The following is a 10478-nucleotide window of genomic DNA, read 5'->3' on the forward strand; positions in this document are numbered from 1 at the left end:
CAATGAAGCACTGTAATGCTAAATATAAAGTGATTTACAAATTGGGATGACTTATTAACTGCAAAATGGTTAAAGCTGGACTAATTGTTGGGCCAAGACCTGCTGGGAGGAGAAAGAGAAGGATATTTAGGAAATCCTTTATGACCGCCTCATTTCCAAGCTGCCCTGGCACCAGGAAAGCTAAGGCAGTTACAGAGCTGCTTTAACAACCCAGTGCCGCTGCAGGGCTCAGGCTCCGGGGGAGAGGGCAGCCACGTCCCGGGCATCAGCTGGTCTCTCTCTGGTGCCCTGTGCCTCTGGCACCAGCTGGTTGAGAGTCCTTTTCTAACCTTTAAGAGAAATCAGTCCAATGTGGGAAAAACGCAGGGTTCGCAAAAGAGCTGGTTTCTATCCTTTTTGTATATACTATGTACTCTGGATTCAATCCTGGGGGGAAAGAAATGTTTGCACATAGCTAGTTCCTCTGAAATCCTTTGCTTTCCTCAAGTGATGTTGTATGTTATGTAGGGAGCAGCTGAGCGATTGGCAATACACAGTCTGATGCGGGAGGGTTGGTAATACTTTTGGAAAGCAGTGCTTTGGCAGCAAATGATCCCCTCATCTTTTTGTCCGTATTTTGAAAAAACTTTCTCTAGGTTTAGAAAATAACCCAAACTTTTGAAATTGCAAGCAACATTTCTCCTATCCAGAGCTCTGACTTTATCATATAAAATCACCCCTGTTACCCAAGTGTTACATGTGTTGTTCTTGGAGACCTGTTTTTGTTTAAATACGGGATTAAAAAAAATCACATTAATTAAATTACTCATTCATCACATATTGTAAAGAACAAGGCCTTCAGTTGAAAAGATCTTTCTTTCAACACTAACAGTAGTAAAAATCTTGTATGAGCATGTCCTGCTACCTCATATCTTTGGAAAATGTACTTTTAGTCACACTTTTCTAACTAGACTTTTTGGAAATAGATGTTATGGTGCAGATCTGTGCTGCATCAGACTCAGTTCTGTTCAGCTAAAATGCCTGTTACAATCACAGCCAGTTCCCAAAGAAACTCTTAAAAAATAACTCTATCAAGCTCTTCTCCTAGTTGCTGCTTTTTTTTCCTATAAGCCAGCTCTTTCTGGGTGCCTGACTCTTTCTAATGTTTGGGAGTCCCTGCAGAAAGCCTTGCCCTGGCACAGCCCAGGTCGCTCTGTACCGGGAACCGGCAAATTACTTTAAATCATATCTTGGGTCACTGTTCTTCATGGCCCAGTAAGTGAAAGCCAGGTTGTGATCAGTTCTAGCTGTAATTTGACCACAAGCTTCTATACATCTTTTTCTTTAATTCTTTTTTTTTTAGTTCTTTTTTTTTCTATTTACCATGAGTTAAGAAATTGAAGGAAACTTTATTCAAGAAGCTAAAGCTCTTCAAAAAAAAAAAAACAACAACCAACCACAAACCAAGAATAGTGCTTCTACTTTGAGAAATGGAAAGAAGACCATTATGTTCCTATTTCTGTTATCAGGCAAAAAATGCAAAGCAGCTGGAGACTGACCTGAATCTGGACACTGAGAAAAAGGGCAGAGGGGGAAGGGAAGAGAGGGGCAGCAGAGAGGGGAGGCAGGAATGTCCCTTATCAACAGCAGGGCATGGATCAAATCTGTAACGCTTGATGGTGACTAATATTGTGCACAGCTTGAAAACTATAAACTGCCAGTTAATTTTAATACCTATAAATTATATTATAATTAACTGAACATAGTCATGACTACTCTTCTTAGTTAAATATACTTACAATATTCTTTTGCATTAAACCAGAAATGGTTTCATTTGGTGCAGCTCTAAATAATAATGTATATTTCTATCAGTATTTCAAATGAATCAAAAATTATGCCGCAAATTCACTATTTGTCATGTATTTAAGGCTATGAAGTCAGAATTACTTCTAAATACTTGTAGCAAGGAAAACAGGGACTTTTCTGTCCACTGCAAAGCAAGAAACACTGTCCCTGGCATAAGGCTCACGTGTACAATGTGTGTAAGAAAAACATAAATAACAATAACATGCCAAAAGTTGGACGTAGAGCCTGACACAGGGTGTCTGAAATAAGTGAGTCTTGATGCTGCCTCACGTGGTCTCTGCATCAGGTGCAGGTCTCTGAAAGCCGCCTCGCACATTCTTCGCAGCCCTGAACCGGCAGTACAATGCCAGAGACCGAGGTTGTTAAGTTCAGGAAGAGCAGGAATGAGCCATTGATGCTGCTTGAAACAAGGGAAGACAATAGGTCTTTAAGACAGCTCCCATTGCTGAATGTAAATTGTTTTTTAATAAAATGTAGACAAAACCAGATGATGTCAGAAGAATTCCTCCCCTGTGCCACCCTGGAGATTCTTCAACAAACGGCAAGAGACGCATACATTTTGGGGACCCTTTCTGGGTTTCTCATGCCCATTGCAGCTGTACACCAGTCTGTAGGCCCTTTCTTGCACACCCAAATCCTTATTTCCAGCAGGGCTATTACTATGAAAATGCAACATACTGGGTCTGTGGGGAGGGCGTCATAGGCAGCAAGTACATGGCCGTTTTCCTTTTACCTTTAACGGCGCCTTGTGGGACATTCCATGCTTCATTTGCTGTGTTTAATTTTTCCCTCCCTCTCATCAGCATTTGTTTTCCCCAGATCCTGCCGGTGGTGAGTCCTTTCTTAGGTTAAGAGAAACCACATAAAAAAATACAGACTCATCTGCACGTTTACGTGCGTGCGCACAAAATCACTGCGTGTGTGCACATATTTAGACATACGACTACATGCGCACATGTAGAGGGTGTGTATAGCTGTATGAGTACACATATAGGCATTTTTTGGAGGGCGATGCCTTGTGTTGGTGAATTGTGTTAATGAGAAACAAATCTTCAAGCTGATAAATAATGGCCTTTTAAGACAACCTGTACCTTAGCAGTTCATGTCTGATCATTTTCCTGAACATTATCCCCCAGCAGTTAGAGTCATCTGATTTCATGTGTTGTATCTGTATTAAAAATAACGCAGTTCCCTGTAATTCCTTCTGTATTGTCTTCAAACACAAGGGAGAAAGCACATTCTCTAATATATTTTATGGGCACACTGTCTTTGTAATATTTCCTTTGCAAAGGTCCTGCTCATATTTGTATCTTATTACTTTTCTTATACTGGATTTATTGATAGTTTCTAACAAAAATATGATTTCAGTATATTTACGGAACAAAACTCAATATAACAGCCCCCAATTCAATTTTTTTCATCAAAATGGAGAACAATAAAGAACCTAAAGTCTTCAGTTCAGACACATAGCATCAAAACCCCCTATATTGTTAAAAGAAATAACTCAATAACAGGGAAGTGATAGATATTACTTAAAGAACAGCATTAGCTTTGTTTACCTTATCTGTGTTTCTAATAATCCAGACTACAACTTGGAGAGTTACACATATTTTGTTCCTGAAACATGTATAAATTCAGTCATATTCTATAAATGGGGAAAAATAATGCCTATACATTAAGAAGTATTTATTGCATATTGTTACTGCTAGTAATAATGTTATATACATTCAGATGCATTTCACATGAAGGGGTTTTTTTGTTGTTCCACCACACTTCTTTCATAAACGTGTTTCATTTATGGGGTTGATTTTTTTTGCTGAAAGTTCATATTCTGCATTTCTAATGGGTTACTTTCAGAGAAAGACTGTGGAGCTAGTTCAGGGGGGGTGTTTTGTTTGTTTTTCTATTGACCACTAGCTAAAGATTTGATTAATAACTTTGGCTAACAATAGATTTTTAGTTAAATAGATGGATGAATTCATTATTTACCTGTTCTTATTCTCGTGTGTATTGCCCAGTGATGATTATAGCTGGTTTAGAAATGATCCTTATTTATGGTACGTTGCATCATCCAGAGATGTAGTAATGATTTTAGATTTTCCACCTAAATTACAGGGCACTTTCCACTGAAAATGGTAAACAATATTACAAACTTAAAAAAAAGAAGTAATCTGATTTCAGGGAAGAGGGAACCCAGTGAAAGATGTGTGCTTTTATAAGGATGGACAATGGAAAGCAAAATAATAACTCCTAAGTTTGATTGTTCAAATATATTCTGCAATACAGAGAGCTGCATGCAGGCTGGAGCAGGCATGGGGCAGGAAGGTTAAGTAGAAGAGAAGGCACAATACTTCAGATTGGCAGTAGACTGCAGCAAGAATAATCTAATCAAAACTAAATTCAATTATCTAGTCCCAGGGCAGGCTCCTGGGACTGCTGCACTGAATGCTAGCAGAGCTCCTCCTAGACATTTTTCCCCAGTCAAACTCACATGATGAATGCAGATGAAATTTGAAATATGAAAATCTGAAATAATTTATGGAAGTTGTCAGAAATTTGGCCTGCTTGTGGTGTAATTTCCTCTGAGACGAGGCAGGCTGGCTCATTGCTTCTAGTCTCAGAGCAGTTGCTGGTCTTCCAGTGGATGGATCAACCCCTTTAAAATGCTCTTCCAGACAAATTACAGCTCATTACAGACAGCCTTGCACCATGCCATTATGTCAGAGGAAATCTTTTTTCATTTGCACAAATTTGCTTGGAATTCTTATATTTATTTGAGCATCCATTATCGAATCTGAACATTGAATTATCCACAATTATTTTCTGTGTAGGCGGATGTTTGTGTATATGGAATAGATAGTGACTGTGTAGATACACAAATATTACAGCATTGCTGAAAATCCTGCTTATTTCAAACAACTGCATTTATGTGCAGAGTTGCTACATATATATGTGTGTGTGTATATATATATAAAAATATCGTTTCCTGAAGATGGTCTTTTAGGAGATGCATTTACTTTCTGAAAGGAGTCAGCTATGGAAACCAGCTCACTTCCCAGTGACTCAGTGTCTGCCCTTTGTAGTTATCACAATTAGAGCTTCTGTCTGTGCATTCGTAATTCGTGTATGGTCTGTCCCCATGTGAGACCTCTCCAGTGGTTAGGTACTTTAAATTATATTCTGTAACAAACATGCTGTCTCCATCACTGCTGTGCTCACATCTAGACCACCTCCCACCTCTCCCTTGTCCTGAGAGTGAGCGCAAGCGCTGGCATGCAAGAAAATGGAAGGGGCAGAGGTGGGACCCATTCTGAAGTCCACACTCCTTTGCTCTTAGGCAGATTTTGCTTCAGTTAGAACTATGACCTAAATTATGTACTCAATACTTACACTTTCCACTTGCTTAACCCTGTTACTAGGCTACTGATATCACAACTTTATGGTTGTTTAACATTAGAAACATTCATTGGAGGAAAGATTTTAGAAGTGCTAAATCTTGTGTGAAATTTTCCCCTTAGTTTATCTCATCAGGGAGATTGGACTTTTAGATGTGAAACTTCCTGAGGATAGGAGTTGCTATAGCAAGCCAGGCCAGCATGCCGTTGAGACCGTTTCTATACTTTGATCATGGTCAATGTTAAAAATCTACAAATCCTGGCATTGGTCCTTCTGAGAAGATCTGCCAAAAACAGGCAGAGGGTTTGGAGTACTTCACTTAAAACATGATGAGTTTTGTCTTTGCTTTAAGGAACAGTCCATTGCAAATACACTCAGGTCTCCATATAAAAGTTTCACTATATTAAAGTTTTTAACTGCCTTTTGTATGTCTTTATATAGATATCCTTTAACTTATTTCTGATCTATTCCAGCACCATAGCTCTCATCCCATCATTATTTGTGTCCTATGAACTTCTCACAGAAAGCTTTTCCAACCTGTATGGAGTAAGAGCTGGAGGAGAATAGAGGGCAGGACTGTTTTTCTCATGATGTTTACATGAATTCTCTTGCATTATTCAGTCAGGTAATTAAGCACTGAGGGAAGGCTCCCAGTGTGATTAGATTTCCCATAGTCAAACCTTTACAGACAACTGCATTGAGAACTCTGGCATTTCTATTTTCTTGAAATAGAATTAGGTTTGAAAACTCTTCCACAACTCTGCAGCAGAGTGAGCAGAGCACAGTTTAACAAATAACACATGCCCACACACACTCGCTTAGAGCCCACATTGTTGAGTTGGCCGATATCCTCCCTCGAGGGTCCTTCCTTTGGTTTTGTCAGAAGCCTGCCCAATGCTCGTGGAGAAGTCGCTCCAGCATGGGCACAATTCTCTGTAGGTCCTTCCATTCCAGGTACTTGCAGCTACAACCTTTGGGAGAGGTATGGGGCACCACCTGACTGCTAGGGTGGACCATGCACAGCTTTGATGGAGCAGTCCCTTTTTGTTTTTTGCTATCCATAGGATATGGAGAAGGGCATGTGTTAACATGTTCGTTCTTCCCCTCAATAGTGTCACCTTGGCAACTGTTGTGGTGATGCATTACTGAAGATGTGCATGTGTCGTTTTTACCCATTCCAACTTATTTTTCATTACTTCCCTAGAAAATAATTAGAGGAACTTCCCTTTATATACATCTGAAAGGATTTCTTCTAGTCACAGGGGTTTTTTATGAATTCCTCAAAGGGTATCTTTCATGACATTAGTCAAATATATGCTTGTATTGATCAGAAAACTGTCCACCCTTGAGCATTTGATAGGTTTTGTGATGTGTCAGACTTCCTGCTACATACCTTTGCCTTGCTGCTTAATCTAGTCATCCGCCTATATGAGAAGACTTTTCCTCATCTGGCTTTCCAATCTGTATTCAGTCTCTCAATGAAGTCAGATATGACTGGACTGTTTGTAGGGTGGACTGCATTTGGGACAGAATGTAAAATACAGACTGTTCAATGGTCTTGGGATAGTTATTTCTGTCTGCATTCTGACAAAACCCAAGCAGAAAGGTCTCCATACTTGCTAGCAGAATGACCAGATGCTGTAATAAGCACATGAGAATAGGGTATGGTGGAATTTGCAATATTTTTTTAGTCAGTGGATAGCTCTTAGTGACCTCCAGAAACTTGCAGGGGGCCACCTTAACTCCAGCAACCAGACCCAAAAGTTCCTGGTCAGTTCATGCAGCAGAGCAAATGCATTCATTGCAGGAGACCCTTGAAACCTCTGTTTATGGTTGGGCCCAAGAGGTGTGAGTACTTGTAAAGGGAAATTGCTGGTGAACTGGGATGATAAGAGAGCAGGAACAACCCTGATTGATTATGAGGCTCATGAACATTAGCCAAATGCAGTCATTCATGCAATTAATGCAATGATGCTGAGAACAGCAAAATCTAGTACTTTATTGTAATAGTCTGAACAGAATTTCGAACTAAGAAGGAGTCATTTTGCTACTATGGAAGTTATTTATGTTAAAGATACATAATGACTTCAAAAACTAGAGCCACAAAATCATTAAACTGAGAAAGCTTCGAGCTATTTTATATGTCTTGTATTTGCATTTTATTCATAATAAATATAAATTGCGAATATTCCCTTTAAAAAATGTCAGAAGGAAAAATAATTACCTAGGGATCAGGAATTTTGTTTGTTTATTAGGATTTCTGCTTCTTTTTGTACTACACATTTTGAAATATTAGTGAAGTCACTTCCCCACCCCCCTCCATACCACTCGGTAGTGTTGTTAGGATGGAAAAAAAAGTCATGGAAACATGTAACTTCTTTAAGTCACCACATTCTTTCTTTCATCTGGATAGCTGTTGCATGGCTGGAATAGGTTGTAGCCTCCCAGCTTCTCTTTGCTGCAGGAAACTTTGTAATAGCACTTAAATAAATAAAGAGACTGGGTAGGAGATTATTGCTTTCATTGTGCTATTGTATATGTGTATTATAGAGTCACCCCATAGACTGACACAATTAGTTGAATGCAGGACAAGACAAATGTTGTATATGACAGTGGGGTAGTATTGAAAGATGACCCCATATCTGGAGAGCTGAGAGTTATGGATCCATTGATAGCTGTTACCAGCGTTTTGAAGCGTGGCTGTTAAATTTTGCCTGCTGGCTTCTGGCTGCTGGCCTGCCTGCCTGCCTGCCTGGGCAACCACGCGGCTGAATGGAGCTGCAGGCAGCTTCGGCACTTTGTTCTTCTGTCATAATAACTGACCACTGACAGGAGGAGCCTCTGCAAAAAGCCAACGGGGACACAGCACCGCTGATCTTTGTTGCTTGTTTCACTGCCTGTGCTTCTGTTGTTGAAGCAATCTAAAAGGCAGAGAAGCTTTCAAACGCCTGCGTATGTATGGCAGCACCAGTCGAGAAAAGAAGCTCTGCTCACAAAGAAAATATTCTATATAGAAGCGGGAATTCTAATCAAACATTCAGCATTTCCTCCACATAGGAAATAAGACCATAATAAGACACCTAATAGTGACAGCTCAGCATCTCTGAATACAAGCCATTTTGTATTTAAATGCACGCATATGCTGTAGAGACATGTATGCAATGGACTGCTAACTTCAAGCATCCGGCCTTGAAGACATTGGCAGAAGTTTGTCTGCTTTGTTTTGAATATCTGTCATTATAGTAATAGGTGTAAAGATTTTATATTCTTTAGCCTTTGGTGACCACTTTACCTGTAAATAGCAAGGCCAGTATTTCTCTGCTAAAACAAGCAAGCAAACAAACAAACAACCAAACTTAAGCATTTAAGTACGTGTTCCACATATTTACCAGGAAAAATATTTAGGAAACCTTTAAGGGATTTTTTGCCTGACGTCCTGAGTAAATAAGGCCTATGCAGTCCTGCTCTTTGGGTTGTATGTTAGGATGTGTGCTTGCGTTTGCCCGAGCATGACCCCAAACATGGGAACCCAGAGGACAGTCTGAAACAAAACAACAGTGAAACACCAGGTGATATGTTCCTTGCAACCTCAGGAAATGGCTAAGAGTTGGGTTTTTCCTACTAAAGAAAAAAATAATTTTGAGTTCAGCCCATGTGAAAGAGAGAATCCACCCAAGCAAGACCTTCCCAATACAGTATTCAGAAAAAGATATCTAGCTGCAAGCCCAAGAGAGATGGTCACTTTCTGGAAAGCCCATTGGCATAAGAGAATTGTCTGTTTGAATTCATATAGCAAAAGCTAGGCACATGGCTGACTTTCTCAGGGAAAGCCATTTTTACCCTGACTCCTAAAATGCTGGTTATTAAACATGTCCTTCACAGGATTTATCTGTATGGGGTCAGGTCTGTTTGATTCTGATGGAGGAAATTCTACATTTGGAGGAAACTAGAAGCTTTTGTCTGACTTTCCTAAACTAACACCAGTTTACAGATGGGTGGTACTGGTTAGACAGGCAAGTACAGGCTAAATGCAGTTTGTCACTTGACCCTGCACTTCATCAGAGGAATATGCTGGCTGCACACACACAGATAACTGTGTCGTATAAAGGAGTCTCTGTTGACATAAGCTGAAAAAGACCTCATATCTTTGTGGAGTTCTGTTATTACTGATGAGGAAGAAAACATCTTTTGAATGAAAAGATCAAATGATCCTACTGTTCCCCTGTTTGCCTCAAATCCCTGTGGAAGGAGGAAACTTATGAATAGTTCCCACTGCATTACTGTATCGGGAAGAAACTGGACTTTTGAATTTAGATTTTCCATCTCAAAAAGAAATGAGAGCTGGCAGGCCTCCGGCTGTTGTGGTTTCCAGTGCTTCTGACCGCTCCGCTCCCATGGATGTTGTACCTGCAGAAACCCCTCTGGCTGGCTACTGCCCCCAGCTTTCTGGGCTCTCTCAAACTCTGTTCCACCTTGCGTATTTGGGAGAGGAAAGAAAGCACTCAGGACAAAGACAGCACATGTGAGGTGACGCAGTTAAATAAATCACAGATTCCATGCAGGAGGACTGGGAGTTCGGGAAAGTAACTGTATTACTCATAAATTCGCCTGGTTGACGCATTCCCTAGTTTTAGAGTGCCTGTGCAGTATTTTCTGTGGGGAACCCAGGAAAGGAGAGGTGTTACAGAGCAGGGTGGGACACTTGGATGCTCCTTCTGCATGAGGCCAGCAAATGCTGGTCTTCCTGGCCAGGAGGAAGGAGGTAGTTCAGTATTAGTAGCGATAGAGGGGAGATGGGGATTTGCTAGTAAGAAATCAGACTAGCAGTCATGAGACTTGGTTTCTGATCTTTGCTTAATACTAGAGAGCCCCAGTTTCTAAGTCAAAGTACACTGATTGTTGTCTCATGGCACATATTTTTTCCATATAAAAAGTAGGTAAATAATATTTGCCCTGACATTGTTGCCAAACTGTGAAACTCTGCATGCATTAAGATCTCTAGGAAGAAGCCAGTAACTAAATAGAAAATAACAGAGTTTTTTTCATGCCTGGCTCATTCATTCATAATTGTAAAATGCCTTGAGATCCTTGGATGTAAAGTAGGATAAAATACGCTGTAATGTTATTGTTAATAATAAAATCAAGATAATTTAGAGATGAAAGGAGATTGATAGACGTAATAGAGTTCTCGTCTAGGAAGAGACAACCAGCAGTTTCTCTTTCCATTGTCCCAAATG

The sequence above is a fragment of the Phalacrocorax carbo genome, chromosome 4, assembly GCF_963921805.1.
Source record: "Phalacrocorax carbo chromosome 4, bPhaCar2.1, whole genome shotgun sequence".
Taxonomy (NCBI): domain Eukaryota; kingdom Metazoa; phylum Chordata; class Aves; order Suliformes; family Phalacrocoracidae; genus Phalacrocorax; species Phalacrocorax carbo.